Here is a 17,577-nt window from a genome sequence, read left to right as displayed (position 1 = left end):
GATTTTATGGCCGAATGGAGAGAGAACCAAATTCCATCTCCAGTCGACAAGCCAGAGCACTGGACCATGTATTTCGATGGATCTCTTAAGCTCGATGGCGGAGGTGCTGGAGTCCTATTTATCTCCCCGAAAGGCGAACAACTGAAGTATGTCCTTCATATCCATTGGGAGGTATCCAATAACGAAGCCGAGTATGAAGCCTTGCTTCACGGGCTACGTTTGGCGATATCACTAGGCATCAAGCGACTACTTGTATACGGCGATTCACTTCTGGTTGTTCAGCAAGTCAACAAAGAGTGGGACTGCAATAAGGAGACAATGGATGCCTACGTACAAGAAGTGCGCAAGCTGGAAAATAAATTTTCCGGACTAGAGGTTCATCACGTGATACAGGAACACAATGTCAGCGCAGATATACTATCCAAGCTAGGATCCACCTGTGCACATGTCCCAGCGGGAGTTTTCATCCAGGAGCTGAAGCAACCATCCATCAAGTCCTCACCTCAGATAACCACTGATACTGACCCTCAAAAGCCCGATCGGGAGGTTATGATGCTCGGGGAGGACTGGAGAGAAACTTACATCGACTTCATCCGGGACCAAAGACTACCAGCGGGGATGTGCGCAAAAAGAGCAGCGGCAGCTCATGTCATGCATAGAAGCAAAGGTTTTGTCCTAGTCGACAATAAACTCTACCGGCGTGGCGCACGATCAGGTGTACTCATGAAATGTGTCACGGTAGAAGACGGCTATGACATACTGCGGGAGATACATGAGGGAGTATGCGGCAACCACGCAGCTTCAAGAACGCTAGTCGGGAAAGCATACAGACTGGTTTTCTATGGCCCACCGCAGTGTCAGATGCTGAAGACCTGGTGCGGAGATGCCAAAACTATCAATTCTTTGGCAAGCAATCTCACGTCCCAACCCACAATCTTATCACCATACCGCCATCCTGGCCGTTTGCCTGCTAGAGCCTTGATATGATTGGGCCATTTACAACGGCGCCAGGCGGTTTTACCCACACATTGGTAGCAATCGACAAGTTTACCAAGTGGATCGAGTATAAGCCGATAACCAAGCTCACACCAGACAGAGTCGTTGATTTCATCTCCAACATTCTGCATTGCTTCGGCTTCCCAAACACCATTATCATGGACCTGGGATCAAACTTCACAGCTAACCAGTTTTGGGAATTCTGTGAAAATGCGTGCATCGAAGTTAAATAAGTCTTCGTTGCACACCCAAGAGCCAACGGTCAAGTCGAGAGGGCGAACGGCATGATAATCAAGGGCCTCAAGAAAAGATCAAACTTCACAGCTAACCAGTTTTGGGAGTTCTGTGAAAATACGTGCATCGAAGTTAAATAAGTCTTCGTTGCACACCCAAGAGCCAACGGTCAAGTCGAGAGGGCGAACAGCATGATAATCAAGGGCCTCAAGAAAAGACTCTATGATGAAAATAGCAAGAAAGGCGGAAAGTGGATACACGAGTCACCACATGTCATCTGGGGGCTCAGGACTCAGCCATCCAAAGCCATAGGACAAACACCAATTTTTCTTGTCTACGACTCCGAAGCAATTTTGCCGGCTGACATCATGTGGAAATCCCCAAGGGTTGAAATGTACAACGAAGGCGAGGCGGACGAAGCAAGGCAGCTAGAGCTCGACTCTATCGAAGAGGCTCGCTGCACTGCTATTGTTCAGTCAGCACAATACCTACAGGGGATCTGACGATATCACGACCGCAACGTCAGAGAACGGTCATTCAGTATAGGCGATTTGGTCCTACGCCGCATCCAAGATGAGTCAGGATTACACAAGCTCAATTCAAGATGGGAAGGATCGTTCATCATCAAGCAGATTACAAGACCGGGGTCTTATCGACTACAATACCCCGAGGGCCAAGACATCCCAATTTCCTGGAATGTATAGAAGACACGCAGTGATAGCTGTTCTTCGAGCACCAAGGTGGTTTCCTTCCGATTCAATTTGGAGGCCATGTGCCACAGAATCAGGAATGTAAATTCTCTATTAAAATTCGAAGGCCATAACCACGTTCAAGTTTCATATAAATCGACTTCTTGCCATAAGCATAACTGTCGTTGCGATGATGGTCGTGTTTTTCCAAACAGGCTAAATCCGCTTGATCGGATTCAATCTAACTTGTTTGACAGGCTCACTTGAGGAGCTATATCGACTACTCCCAGAGTCGCTGCACTCGGGGTAGTTTTGACTACTTGCTATGAGCACGATAGTCACCATGATGAGGATCGCGTACTCCGAACAGGTTAGATCCGCTCGATCGGATTCAATCTAACTTGTTTGACGGGCTCACTTGAGGAGCTATATCGACTACTCCCAGAGTTGCTGCACCCGGGGTAGTGTCTACTACTTAGCCTATGAACATAGATGGCAATCCAGAAATCACAAGGCAACGATAGTATAGACAGCACTGATGGATATATTACAAGGAGAAGAGTACTTGTCTTTACAATAACTCAATCCTGTTCTATACTCTCTACTATTTTTTCAGCTATAGGCCTGGCCTCTAGAAGGTACTCGCTGAACTGCTCTTCAGAGCAGTCTACAGCTACACCCTGTGCGAGTACCTCTAGTCGAGCCTTAGGCCAAAACGACTTTACAAGACCTAAGGCATGGCTAACATATGTTGTGGAGGCCTCGGCGATGAAGCTAAGGACTTTCTACGGAGCTCCGCGAAGTTGCTCCAGCAGGGATCGCCCCTCTGCTGTGCCATCTTCCAGCGGATCCACCACTTCAACTAGCTGTCGGGCGACCACCCTTAGGTCCTCCAGCTCTTTCTGGCGCTGTTCCTTCTCTTCGCCCATCATCTTGATCTGCTGAAGGCAATTGACAAACTGCTTCTTAGTATCGGCGATCACCTTCTGCAGCTTCTCCACGTCATCTGTATGACGATACAGCATATTCTTCACGTTAGTAAGTAACTCTTATTTATAAGCTAAGAGTTTCTTAAGCTCTGCGGTGAAGATAGTGTTTCAGAACACAAGACCAACTGCTAGAGAAAGCACTCAAGCGACGAAAGGACTTGTCTTGATGCACTTTTTTTTGCTCCTTGAGCTGTTCTTGGAGCTCGGAGTTAGACTTCTCAAGATTACGGATGTCATTCTTGAGCAGCCATGTTTCTCGTGTTCGCTCCTGCTTCAGCTTGTTGAGCTCTTTGCTAAGATTGATGTTCTTTCGGAGTTATGCCTTGATGCGTCAATCCTTCGCTTGGAGCTCCCGGAGGCCACTCTCGACTGCCTTCAGCTTCTCAGATTTTTCTTGAGAGCGTTTGGCCACATCCTGTATAAGAGGGAAGACTGAGAAGACAAAACAACTCGACAAAGCATAATGGCAGAAGAGTAGTCATGCCTTACCAGGGTAAACCTGTACATCTCCTTGGAGATCTTCTGGAAATACCTCATGTTGTCGACCGAGAGGAGAGGATCATCCAACAGATTGTTGGTGACAATGTTCTTGAATCCTCTCCCAGGCATCAACAGAGTTCCAGAGTTGCCAGAAGTACCCGCAGCCTCTTCAGTTGATGGCTGCGGGGCACCTGCAAGATGAAAAGGGTTCGATAAACGAAGCCTACGATCTAAGCAGATAGACGCAGGGGGTCAGTGTAACACCCTAATGTAATTTTCCCAAATTTTAATGAATTTATCTTGGCTCAAATAAAATTTCCAGGGCTTTCTCTAATTTATCTTGCATTTAAAGTAATTTTATAACACAAGAAAATAAAATTTATTATAGGATCAACTTGGTTGTGCATTCATACTGGAGCATTGTTTTATTTGTGTTGAGGGTATAGGATTTGAATCCAAATTTATTTGAATTCAAATAGAATTGTTTGAATAGTTTGAGTGTAGAAAAGAAAAAGAAAAGAAGAAGAAAGGAAAAGGGCCCAGCAGCCCGGCCTGCTCCCCTCTCTCCCCCTTGGGCCGGCAGCCCACTTCCTTCCCCTCTTTCCCCTCCTTCCCGCGTGGGCCGGCTCGGCCCAGCAGCCAGCCCAGCTTTTCCCCGAGCGCCCCTCTCTTCCTTCCTCTGCCATCCGGGCCCCACATGTCAGCGCCTTCTCTCCCCTTCCCCTTTCTTCTCCGGCGTGCAACGCTTCCCCGAGATCCCCGGCGACCTCCTCTCTCACAGGCCCGCACGCCAAGATAGCCCCGCCGCCCTACAAAAGGAACCTCCTGAGCCCCAGAAACCTAACCCTAGCACTGCGTCGCCCCGAAGACCTCCAGCACCGCCGCCCCTTTCTTCCTCCGCTCCGGTCACCTCGGCCTCACCGTGGTCAGGCTGCTCCGCCACGCCCCAGGTCACCACAACCCCCGCAATAGATTCGCCTCGTCGTCTAGAACCTCCCCGAGCCGGCAATTGAGCCGTGAGCGTCTGCTTCGCGGGGAATCGAGTCGAGCTTGCGCGTCGGTAATGGCCTCCGCCACCTCGATTGCTCGCCGTCGGTGGCTTTCTCTCTCTCTTAACCCCCTGGGCATCTTCTTAGGTCCCGCGTGAGTCGGTTTGGAGGAGCCGCCAGCCAGGAGGAGCCCCGCAACGACTTGTCCACGGGAGCCCAACCTTCTTCGCCGCCGGTCGTCGTCGTCTTTCCCCTTCCGCCGCAGCTCCGGCCTCCACAACCCCTCGGTGAGCTTCGCCTCCTCTCCCTGGTCCTTCTGCATCAGATGTCGTAGCCTTTAGCTACCCGTAGCGCCCGGAACGCTGCTCGCCGGCATTGTCCGCCGTCCTGAGCCGCCTTCACCGTCGTTCCACCCTAACCGAGCCTAAGTCCACCTCCGCAAGTGCCTAGCTAGGTTCCCCGTGTCGTGCTGAGTCTCCTGGGCTTGATCTCGTCGTGAATCATCCCCAGGAACGCGAGATCGCGTGTCTCCGGCAAGCCCTCGAGCTACGCCGCCGCGGCCTTTCCTTCTCCGGCGACCCAGCGCCGCCACCCCGCGTCCCTTTGTTCCGGGCCGTCCGATCCGCTGCTAACGCCTAGGATTAGATCGGGAACTCGTTGATCTAGACCGTGTGATCGAGATCCGAGCGTCTGAGTTCGCGCGTACCGGTTCGGGTTAAGTGTGAGGCAGAGCCGTCAGATCTGAGTTGAACGGTCTGGATTGAATCCAGTTAAGTCAGCGGCCGATCCGTTAGATCGAGATCCTACGGCTGTTAGACGCGCATACCGCTTCGCGTTTAAGTTTAGATCTGGGCCGTAGGCGTTAGATCCGGTGGCCCAGATTAAAGCGTACCGCTTCGGCCTGGCCTTTTTGCTAAAGAGCCCTCGGGTTTTTCTGAAATCAACCCGCGCTCCTGTGTAGTTCAAAAGAAATTGTTGTGAGGTCCTGTTTTATTCGTTTGAGCCCCTGAGCTTTCAGGTTTTAGAACCCGTAGTCCAGCCCCAAAAGTTTGGCGTGTTAGCCCCTGCGTCTAGCCTTTAATTACGTTTAGACCCTTGGTTTTTGCGCAGAACCCCTTAGAACCTCCAGTTTTCTTACAAATAGGTCCCTGAATCTTGTTTTTAGCCTAGGTTTTGCGTTTTAGCTCCGTTTTAAGCGCTCTTTATATCCACGCGATCGTTGTAACGTGTAGAATAGTTCTAGCATAGTTTTGTGTGCTGTTTCTATGTAATGTTGTACTGTTTCTTATATTTTGTCCTCGTTTGCATGTATGTGTATATGCTGGACTATGTTTTGGCGTTGCGATCGTGAGTAGACGCTGAGCCTTTGGACGAGTACCAGGAGCCACCATCTTCTGAAGCTTTTGAGCAGCAGCAGGAGAACTTTGAGGAAGGCAAGTATAACATGAATATCCTATCACTTTTAAAATACAATTTCATACTGCATTTTAATCCTGTATGCCTATAAGGATTTCCTAGCCACTTTATCCTTATATATATCCTTGGGTTGCATTGTGGTTAGTTTTGCTAGGTGCTGCGCTCTCACCTATGTTGGTCCTTTTTAATTAAATTTGATTAATGGATCTATGCAACTTAATCCTGAGAGTGGCCCTCTGTGCTATGTGCTTGAGTGGCTCACGTCTCTTTAAAAGATGTTTTAATAGAAACATGGTTTAGGGGGCCAGCACGGTGCTTAGTGCTTGGTTGGCCACTCTCCATAAGGACCGGTTCATAGAGCAACAACCTGTGACAACCGCGCAACCACAAGACTGGAATGGGACGGTCTTGACTTACTAATTAGGTCGTGTTGGTTCGGGAGTAACTTACCTGCGTGGGCAAGAGGGGTGGTAGGCTTCAATGGTCCCTGCTCCTCCGGCTTGGTCTGTGTTGTGTGCTTGTACCCCCGGAGGTGGGCCCCATCGTCGCTGATCCAGAATCCTTAGCGGTTACACCCTACCAACGTGATCCTTTGTAACGGTCTCGTAGTGTGCTTGCTAGCCATCTCACCTAAGGAAGTGTGATGAACAACTAGCGTAGCTCACGACTTGTGGGTAAAGTTGTGCAACCTCTCGAGAGTGTAAAACTGATATATCAGCTGTGCTCACAGTCATGAGCGGCCCAGATCCTCCGTCTGATTAGTGGGTTTATCTTGGTGGTTGGCTTGATTTTCAATAGTCTCATGATAAATTTTGATTAATTATTATGTAACTTGGGTTATGGTAATTCATCTACTTGTAGTAATTAGCTTTAATAAAATTTGCCAAGATTAAAAGCTAATGCAGTTGAGTCAGCTAACCCTAGAGCCTCATAACTCGTGTTATACTTGTTGAGTACAAGTTGTGTACTCACACTTGCCCTCTCTACTCTTCTGTTCTCTCCGGGACATCTTCGATTGCTGCTCAGTACCAGGCGACGTGGAGGACTACATCAGCGGACTCGACGATTTCTAGGCGTTGTCTCCCAGTTGACGTCCCTGTGGCGCCCTGCTCTTCATGTATTCATTTTACGCTTCCACATTCCTTGAACTGATTCTTGATTCAGTTGTAATAAGATATTCATTTTATAATTTATACGCTTTTATTCGTGACATGTGTTGTGATATCTTGATAATCTGTTGTATATATGCGTGACTTGATCCTGGCGCATATATGATTGCTCGATTTATGTTCTTATAAATCAGGTGTGACAGATTGGTATCAGAGTCGTGTCGACTGTAGGATGAAGCCTAGATAGGAATGGTCGAGTTTACGGATTTCCGTTCGCTGCCTTGCTTCCGCAAAACCCAAACATTCATTTTTGCTTCTATTCCTTGAGCTCTAAACCTCGAGTTTGCCAATCCTCTCTGCATTTTTCCGAGGATTAGTCTGATATATCCCGTAGACGTTGGCCTGAATTCGTTTAACCCCATAAGTTTAGGCTATCCTGATAACGGTGCGCTAGAACGAGTGTGTTAGTCGAGTGGTGTGATAAACTCGGCTAAGATGTGAAAATTGAATGTTTGTGATTGTGCAATATGTTTGATTTGGATCTTTGGTTGATTGCATAGTTTAGAAGTAAATTTCTTTATGCAAATCGATCTTAACGCAAACCTGAATTAAATAATCAAAATTGAGTTAGAACGTTGGGGGTAAAACCGTACATTATTTTCTCTCTATTTTATCCTGTCAGAGTTTTTTTCCGGAAGTTGTACAATATCTATCTCTTATAAATTTCGCTCTGCTGCAAACAGATGGTGAACACCAGGAGCACCGGCACCGGTTCTGGCCAGCAGGGGCAGAACAACCAGAGCACTGACCAGCCGCTGCCGATGCCTCCACCTCTGACTCCGGAGCAGTTCTTCCAGCTTCAGATGCAGATGATGGCCACCCTGAACAACACTGTTCAGACTCTGTAGCAGATCCACGCTCAGCCGCCACCTCCGCCACCGCCGCAGCCTCGCGACAGACGTGCGGACTTCCTGAGAGGACACCCGCCGACGTTCTCTCATGCGGCTGATCCACTCCAGGCTGACGACTGGCTTCATCAGGTGGAACGCCAGTTGGACGTCGCTCAGTGCGACGACAGGGAGCGAGTCCTGTACGCAGCAGGGCAGCTGCGAGGCTCAGCTCTCGATTGGTGGGAGTCCTATCCAGCTCGGGACCGCGACGCCCTCACTTGGGTCCAGTTTCTGGAGCGTTTCAGGAACCACCACATCCCTGCTGGAGTGATGAAGATGAAGCACAAGGAGTTCCTTGCGCTCAAGCAGGTAAATTCGAGTAAAATCTTTCCGCAATTTCTTTTGAGCTCAAACCCACCCTTGTTATAAGAAATGCTGAGTAAATTCCATTCCCCTTCTTCCGGTGATTATCATTTCAGGGAGCTATGACGGTGACTGAGTACCGTGACCGCTTCCTCCAGCTCGCTCGCTATGCCCCCGTTGAGGTCGCCCATGATGGCGATAAGCAGGAGCGCTTCAGGGAGGGACTGGATGACCACCTGGAGTACGCGCTCATGAACCACCGCTTCGACAACTTCAACCAGCTGGTTGACGCTGCCCTCAACACTGAGCGCAAGCGCCGGGAGATTGAGGACAAGAAGAGGAAGATGGCTCCTGCTGCGTCCGGTAGCAACACCCGGCCTCGGTACCAGTACCCACAGCAGCAGTAGAGGCAGATCCAGCAGTACCAGCTGCGACAGCAGCAGTACCCGCCTCGTCCTCAGCAGCAGCAGCAGGCGGGACAGGGCCAGAGGCTTCCTGCGCCTCCGGCACCCTCTGCTCCACCAGCTCCGCGGCAGGGAGTGCCCACTCCTCCTGCCGGGCAGCAGGCTCCAGCATTCCCGCGGGTGTGCTTTCACTGTGGCGAGCCGAGACACTACGCCAACGCTTGTCCCTGGAAGGCGCAGTCTGGACAGCAGGGACGCCCAGCTCAGCCCAAGGCCCCAGCTCAGGGCAGGGTGAACCACGTGACGGCTGAGTCAGCGGCCGAGGCTCCCAACGTGGTTATTGGTACGTTCATGGTCAATACTCACCCTGCTACGGTGCTTTTCGATACTGGTGCTACGAATTCTTTCATTACTCGGTCTTTTGTTGAGCATCATGCCATTCATACTAGCACATTAAAGAGGGGCATGTTAGTATCTTCACCGGGAGGGTAGTTGAGGTCTCATATCTTCTGTCCCAGAGTCAGTGTGGTCATAAGGGGGGTAGAGTTCAGTGCTAATCTGATGGTGCTAGACACCAAGGGTATCGATGTGATCTTTGGAATGGAGACCCTTGTTAGATGGGGTGTCAAGATTGAGTGTGCTCAGAGGACTGTCCACTTGTCAGCACCGGATGGACAGGAGGTCACAGTCAGTGCTACAGAGCCTTCTGGATTTCTTCATCAGATGGAGGCTAGACCCACGGATGGTATTCGCGTGGTGTCTAAATTCCCGGATGTCTTTCCGGATGATTTGCCAGGTATGCCGCCTGATCGCGACATTGAGTTTTCTATTGATCTCTTGCCTGGCACATCTCCTATTGCTAAGCGGCCCTATCGTATGGCACCCATTGAACATGAGGAAGTTAAGAAGACTGTCGACGAATTGCTAGCCAAGGGCTATATCCGTCGTAGTTTCTCTCCTTGGGCTTTTCCTGTATTGCTTGTAGAGAAGAAGGATGGAGCGAAGAGAATGTGCGTTGATTATCGGGATCTGAATGCAGTCACCATCAAGAACAAGCATCCATTGCCTCGTATTGAGGATCTCTTTGATCAGCTTCAGGGTGCTTGTGTATTCTCGAAGATTGATCTGCGTTCGGGTTATCACCAGCTGAAGATTCGTCCCGAGGATATTCCGAAGACGGCATTCACTTGCAAGTATGGGCTATACGAGTATACGGTCATGTCCTTTGGCTTGACCAATGCTCTGGCTTTCTTCATGCATCTGATGAACAAGGTTTTCATGGATTATCTGGACACCTTTGTGGTGATATTCATTGATGATATCCTGATATATTCCAAGACAGAAGCGGAGCATGAGGAACATCTGAGGCTTGTGTTGCAGAGGCTCAGAGAGCACAAACTGTATGCCAAGCTCAGCAAGTGCGAATTCTGGATTGACGAGGTTCCATTCCTCGGTCATGTCATCTCCAAGGGAGGTATTGCTGTGGACCCCGGCAAGGTGAAGGATGTGCTTGACTGGGTGGTACCGCAGACAGTGAAGGAAGTCCGCTCTTTTCTGGGCTTAGCAGGTTATTATCGGAGGTTCATTGAGAATTTCTCCAAGATTGCGAAGCCTTTGACTTCCTTGCTTGAGAAGGGTGTGGATTTCTCTTGGACTGATGAGCGTCAGAAGGTCTTCGAGGAGCTGAAGAAGAAGTTAACTACGGCACCAGTCCTTACTCTGCCAGACCAGAGCAAGAGGTTCACAGTGTATTGTGATGCTTCGAGGGATGGTCTTGGTTGCGTTCTGATGCAGGAAGGTAGAGTGATAGCTTATGCTTCACGGCAGTTGCGCTGGCACGAGCTGAATTATCCCACTCATGATCTGGAGTTAGCCGCAGTTGTGCATGCTCTGAAGATATGGAGGCATTACTTGTTTGGGCAGAGGTGTGATATTTACACCGATCACAAGAGCCTCAAGTATATTTTCACTCAGAATGAGCTGAACATGCGGCAGAGAAGATGGCTAGAGTTAGTCAAGGATTATGATCTGGAGATTCACTATCATCCGGGCAAGGCCAATGTTGTAGCAGATGCTCTGAGCAGGAAGAGCTATGTTAACATGGCTGTGGCTTTTCAGATGCCTCAGGAGTTATGCGAGGAGTTTGAGCAGCTGAGTTTGGGTTTCTTGCATCACACCTCGGGTACATCATTCGAGGCAGAACCCACTCTAGAGGTAGAGATCAGGCAGCATCAGAAAGAAGATAAGAAGCTGCAGGAGATCCGTGAACTGCTCAAGATTGGCAAGGCACCTCATTTCAGAGAGGATGATCAGGGTACCTTGTGGTACAAGGGTCGGATATGTGTGCCGGATGTAGCTGATCTCAGGAAGTTGATCTTGAGTGAGGCTCATGATACAGCATATTCCATTCATCCGGGCAGCACGAAGATGTACTATGATCTCAAGGAACGATTCTGGTGGTATGGAATGAAGCGTTCCGTTGTGGAGTACGTGGCTATCTGTGACACTTGTCAGCGTGTCAAGGCAGAGCATCAGAGGCCAGCAGGGTTATTGCAGCCGTTGAAGATTCCAGAGTGGAAATGGGAGGAGATCACTATGGACTTCATTGTGGGATTGCCTCGTACTCAGAAAGGGTACAACTCCATATGGGTAGTAATGGATCGGTTGACGAAGGTTGCCCACTTCATTCCGGTGAACACTACTTACTCCGGTGCTAGACTTGCCGAGTTGTACATCTCTAGGATTGTCTGTCTGCATGGTGTTCCGAAGAAGATCATATCTGACAGAGGATCTCAGTTCACTTCACGGTTCTGGGAGCAGTTGCATGATTTGTTGGATATGAAGCTGCGCTTCAGTACCGCTTATCATCCTCAGACAGATAGGCAGATAGAGAGAACCAACCAAGTGTTGGAGGATATGCTTCGAGCCTGTGCTATTCAGTATGGTACCAGCAGGGATAAATGCCTGCCGTATGCAGAGTTTTCGTATAACAACAGCTATCAGGCCAGTCTGAAGAAATCTCCTTTCGAGGCCCTGTATGGTCAGAAGTGCAGGACTCCATTGTATTGGGATCAGATTGGCGAGAGGCAGGTATTTGGTCCGGATATTGTTGAGGAGGCAGAACAGCTGGTACAGCAGGTGCGAGAGAACCTGAGGGTCGCACAGACTCGTCAGAAGAGCTATGCGGATGTTCGTCGTCGAGATCTGACCTTTGCAGTGGGTGATCATGTGTACCTGAAGGTTTCGTCGATGAGAGGGATTCGCAGGTTTAATGTGAGAGGGAAGCTAGCCCCTTAATACATCGGTCCGTTCAAGGTGTTGGAACGGAAGGGTGAGGTGGCATATCGTTTGGAGTTGCCTCCCAACCTCTCAGGGGTGCACGATGTGTTTCACGTGTCCCAGCTGAAGAAGTGCTTGAGGGTGCCAGAAGAGCAAGCACCGATAGAAGGGTTAGATGTGCAGGAGGATCTGACTTACATCGAGCATCCGGTGAAGATTCTGGATACGTCTGAGAGAGTTACCAGAAACAAGAAGATCAAGATGTGCCATATTCAGTGGAGTCATCACACGGAGGATGAGGCTACTTGGGAGCGAGAAGACGAGCTGAGGAAGACATATCCCGATCTCTTTGCTAGCTAGCCAATTCGAATCTCGGGACGAGATTCCTGTAGGGGGGTAGGTTTGTAACACCCTAATGTAATTTTCCCAAATTTTAATGAATTTATCTTGGCTCAAATAAAATTTCCAGGGCTTTCTCTAATTTATCTTGCATTTAAAGTAATTTTATAACACAAGAAAATAAAATTTATTATAGGATCAACTTGGTTGTGCATTCATACTGGAGCATTGTTTTATTTGTGTTGAGGGTATAGGATTGGAATCCAAATTTATTTGAATTCAAATAGAATTGTTTGAATAGTTTGAGTGTAGAAAAGAAAAAGAAAAGAAGAAGAAAGGAAAAGGGCCCAGCAGCCTGGCCTGCTCCCCTCTCTCCCCCTTGGGCCGGCAGCCCACTTCCTTCCCCTCTTTCCCCTCCTTCCCGCGTGGGCCGGCTCGGCCCAGCAGCCAGCCCAGCTTTTCCCCGAGCGCCCCTCTCTTCCTTCCTCTGCCATCCGGGCCCCACATGTCAGCGCCTTCTCTCCCCTTCCCCTTTCTTCTCCAGCGTGCAACGCTTCCCCGAAATCCCCGGCGACCTCCTCTCTCCCGGGCCCGCATGCCAAGATAGCCCCGCCGCCCTACAAAAGGAACCTCCTGAGCCCCAGAAACCTAACCCTAGCACTGCGTCACCCCGAAGACCTCCAGCACCGCCGCCCCTTTCTTCCTCCGCTCCGGTCACCTCGGCCTCACCGTGGTCAGGCCGCTCTGCCGCGCCCCAGGTCACCACAACCCCAGCAATAGATTCGCCTCGTTGTCTAGAACCTCCCCGAGCCGGCAATTGAGCCGTGAGCGTCTGCTTCGCCGGGAATCGAGTCGAGCTTGCGCGTCGGTAATGGCCTCCGCCACCTCGATTGCTCGCCGTCGGTGGCTTTTTCTCTCTCTTAACCCCCTGGGCATCTTCTTAGGTCCCGCGTGAGTCGGTTTGGAGGAGCCGCCAGCCAGGAGGAGCCCCGCAACGACTTGTCCACGGGAGCCCGACCTTCTTCGCCGCCGGTCGTCGTCGTCTTTCCCCTTCCGCCGCAGCTCCAGCCTCCACAACCCCTCGGTGAGCTTCGCCTCCTCTCCCTGGACCTTCTGCACCAGATGTCGTAGCCTTTAGCTACCCGTAGTGCCCGAAACGCTGCTCGCCGGTGTTGTCCGCCGTCCCGAGCCGCCTTCACCGTCGTTCCACCCTAACCGAGCCCAAGTCCACCTCCACAAGTGCCTAGCTAGGTTCCCCGTGTCGTGCTGAGTCTCCTGGGCTTGATCTCGTCGTGAATCATCCTCGGGAACGCGAGATTGCGTGTCTCCGGCGAGCCCCCGAGCTGCGCCGCCGCGGCCTTTCCTTCTCCGGCGACCCAGCGCCGCCACCCCGCGTCCCTTTGTTCCGGGCCGTCCGATCCGCTGCTAACGCCTAGGATTAGATCGGGAACTCGTTGATCTGGACCGTGTGATCGAGATCCGAGCGTCTGAGTTCACGCGTACCGGTTCGGGTTAAGTGTGAGGCAGAGCCGTCAGATCTGAGTTGAACGGTCTGGATTGAATCCAGTTAAGTCAGCGGTCGATCCGTTAGATCGAGATCCTACGGCTGTTAGACGCGCATACCGCTTCGCGTTTAAGTTTAGATCTGGGCCGTAGGCGTTAGATCCGGTGGCCCAGATTAAAGCGTACCGCTTCGGCCTGGCCTTTTTGCTAAAGAGCCCTCGGGTTTTTCTGAAATCATCCCGCGCTCCTGTGTAGTTCAAAAGAAATTGTTGTGAGGTCCTATTTTATTCGTTTGAGCCCCTGAGCTTTCAGGTTTTAGAACCCGTAGTCCAGCCCCAAAAGTTTGGCGTGTTAGCCCCTGCGTCTAGCCTTTAATTATGTTTAGACCCTCGGTTTTTGCGTAGAACCCCTTAGAACCTCCAGTTTTCTTACAAATAGGTCCCTGAATCTTGTTTTTAGCCTAGGTTTTGCGTTTTAGCTCCGTTTTAAGCGCTCTTTATATCCACGCGATCATTGTAACGCGTAGAATAGTTCTAGCATAGTTTTGTGTGCTGTTTCTATGTAATGTTGTACTGTTTCTTATATTTTGTCCTCGTTTGCATGTATGTGTATATGCTGGACCATGTTTTGGCGTTGCGATCGTGAGTAGACGCTAAGCCTTTGGACGAGTACCAGGAGCCACCATCTTCTGAAGCTTTTGAGCAGCAGCAGGAGAACTTTGAGGAAGGCAAGTATAACATGAATATCCTATCACTTTTAAAATACAATTTCATACTGCATTTTAATCCTGTATGCCTATAAGGATTTCCTAGCCACTTTATCCTTATATATATCCTTGGGTTGCATTGTGGTTAGTTTTGCTAGGTGCTGCGCTCTCACCTATGTTGGTCCTTTTTAATTAAATTTGTGGATCTATGCAACTTAATCTTGAGAGTGGCCCTCTGTGCTGTGTGCTTGAGTGGCTCACGTCTCCTTAAAAGATGTTTTGATAGAAACATGGTTTAGGGGGCCAGCATGGTGCTTAGTGCTTGGTTGGCCACTCTCCATAAGGACCGGTTCATAGAGCAACAACCTGGGACAACCGCGCAACCACAAGACTGGAATGGGACGGTCTTGACTTACTAATTAGGTCGTGTTGGTTCGGGAGTAACTTACCTGCGTGGGCAAGAGGGGTGGTAGGCTTCAATGGTCCCTGCTCCTCCGGCTTGGTCTGTGCTGTGTGCTTGTACCCCCGGAGGTGGGCCCCATCGTCGCTGATCCAGAATCCTTAGCGGTTACACCCTACCAACGTGATCCTTTGTAACGGTCTCGTAGTGTGCTTGCTAGCCATCTCACCTAAGGAAGTGTGATGAACAACTAGCGTAGCTCACGACTTGTGGGTAAAGTTGTGCAACCTCTCGAGAGTGTAAAACTGATATATCAGCTGTGCTCACAGTCATGAGCGGCCCAGATCCTCCGTCTGATTAGTGGGTTTACCTTGGTGGTTGGCTTGATTTTCAGTAGTCTCATGATAAATTTTGATTAATTATTATGTAACTTGGGTTATGGTAATTCATCTACTTGTAGTAATTAGCTTTAATAAAATTTGCCAAGATTAAAAGCTAATGCAGTTGAGTCAGCTAACCCTAGAGCCTCATAACTCATGTTATACTTGTTGAGTACAAGTTGTGTACTCACACTTGCCCTCTCTACTCTTCTGTTCTCTCCGGGACATCTTCGATTGCTGCTCAGTACCAGGCGACGTGGAGGACTACATCAGCGGACTCGACGATTTCTAGGCGTTGTCTCCCAGTTGACGTCCCTGTGGCGCCCTGCTCTTCATGTATTCATTTTACGCTTCCGCATTCCTTGAACTGATTCTTGATTCAGTTGTAATAAGATATTTATTTTATAATTTATATGCTTTTATTCGTGACATGTGTTGTGATATCTTGATAATCTGTTGTATATATGCGTGACTTGATCCTGGCGCATATATGATTGCTCGATTTATGTTCTTATAAATCGGGTGTGACAGTCAGACACTTACCTGTGCCTTCCACAGGAGCAGCATCGGTGGCCTCGACTTGCTCACCACCACCAGCACTGTATTCGATTTGCTGGGGCTCGGCAGGTGGTGGGTCGCGCAGAGTCGCGTCCTCATTCCCGGGCGGCGGCAGTTGTGTGCTTTCCGTTTCAGGTTGTCCGACTGGCGGCTCAGGGCTGGAGTAGCCAAGATAGGCTCTGGCTTATCCAACCCCAAAGTAGACGAAGTCCTAACAAAGCAGAATCAGATATATCATCAAACAAGTCAAAAGAGCAGAAGATACATTATGAACAAGGAGCTGCACTCACAGAGAGGATTTCTTCATGGCGGGCTTCTTAAGCCTCAGTACCCATGGTTTTACAACCACGGCACTCATTACCGGTGGCGGGGTCACACCAGCCGAGGGCGCGAGATGCCCCGGCGAGGTACCCGCCATGGCAATGGTCACGACCCCTACAGAGGTAGTCGACGGGTCCGTCCCAGCAGTTTCTGCAGAACCACCTGCTGGAACATCATCCCCAGCAAATGCGGTCCCGACCACCTTTCGGCGCTTGGGGTCGGGAGGAGAAGAAGAATGACTGCAACACAAACAAAGTAAGCATCCAACAACCACAAGACTTGACAATAACACAAGACGGTGGTCCCATACCTGGTGGATTCGAGTACGTTCGCTTGGCACTTGCGTACCACCCGACGACCCCGAAGGACCGATGGCAAGGCTTCTACCAACTCCATGGATGATCAGGGGGAGTTGTTCTTGTTCGCCTTCCCTTCAGCTGCCTTCTCCGCTAGGGGGATCTCGCTCTCGGTTGTCTCGCCGCTAGGCAGATCATCAGACGATTGAGCCCTTTTCGCTTCAGCTGCGGTGTTGGGGAGAAGGTGGTACAGTCGGGGGATGTTGGATTGTGGTGGATAACCCCGATACAACACCGTGTGTCCTTGCAGAGGATTCTCAGTTAGCGGAAGTTCCAGAACAACAGAAAGTATTCCAAGTAGTCGAAAGCTTACCGGCTCTGGAGGATTTTGTGCGGAGAACAGCTCCAGGATGTAGGGGACCGTATTCACATCCAGCAGCACCCACTTGACCCGGATGAGCATGGCATCATCGGTCAATTCCTCTGCGCACATCCAAGATGGGTCTTCAGCACCCATGTACTCGAAGCCTAATGTATGGCATTGCTGGATGGGTTGGATTCAGCGTTTGAAAAATGACAACATTACAGACGCGCTGGTCACCCCATTTCCTCATGGGCTGCTATGAGAGTTAGCAGCTCATCGACTTGGTCCATGTCCCCCTTGGAGGGCTCGGTGTTCCACTCCAGCCGCCGGACGGGGGGCTTACCCGATCTTTCAGGGAGTTGGGGGGCATGGTTTCCGATGTAGAACCAATGGTTTTTCCATCCAAGGATGTTGGAGGGGAATTTGTAGAAAAGACATTTGTCACCGGCATGTTGCCTAAGCTGAATGCTGGCGCCCCCTACAATGGATGGATTTTTGGAGGTGGGTTGCGGTTTTACACAGAAGAGATAGCGGAAAAGATCCCAATGGGGTTCAATTCCAAGGAAAGCTTCACAAAAGTGGATGAAAATAGCAATGTGGTAGATTGAGTTTGGGTTGAGATGATGGAGCTCAAGCCCGTAGAAATAAAGAAGGCCACGGAAGAAGGAACAGGTGGGGAGGGCCAAACCCTGTTCAGCGAAATTGTAGAATGAGACGATTTCATCTACATTCTCCATGGGAAGAGATTGGCGAAAAGAAGGGTGCCAGTTGACGAGATCTTTCCCCTAAAGCAAACCCTCAGAAACAAGATTCAGGAGGTCGTTATTGGAGCACTTACTGTAAGTCCACTCCCCAGAAGGCGGCTGCGATTC

This window comes from Panicum hallii, chromosome 4, assembly GCF_002211085.1.
Source record: "Panicum hallii strain FIL2 chromosome 4, PHallii_v3.1, whole genome shotgun sequence".
In the NCBI taxonomy this organism is placed as follows: Eukaryota; Viridiplantae; Streptophyta; class Magnoliopsida; order Poales; family Poaceae; genus Panicum; species Panicum hallii.
This window is presented reverse-complemented; position numbering follows the sequence as displayed.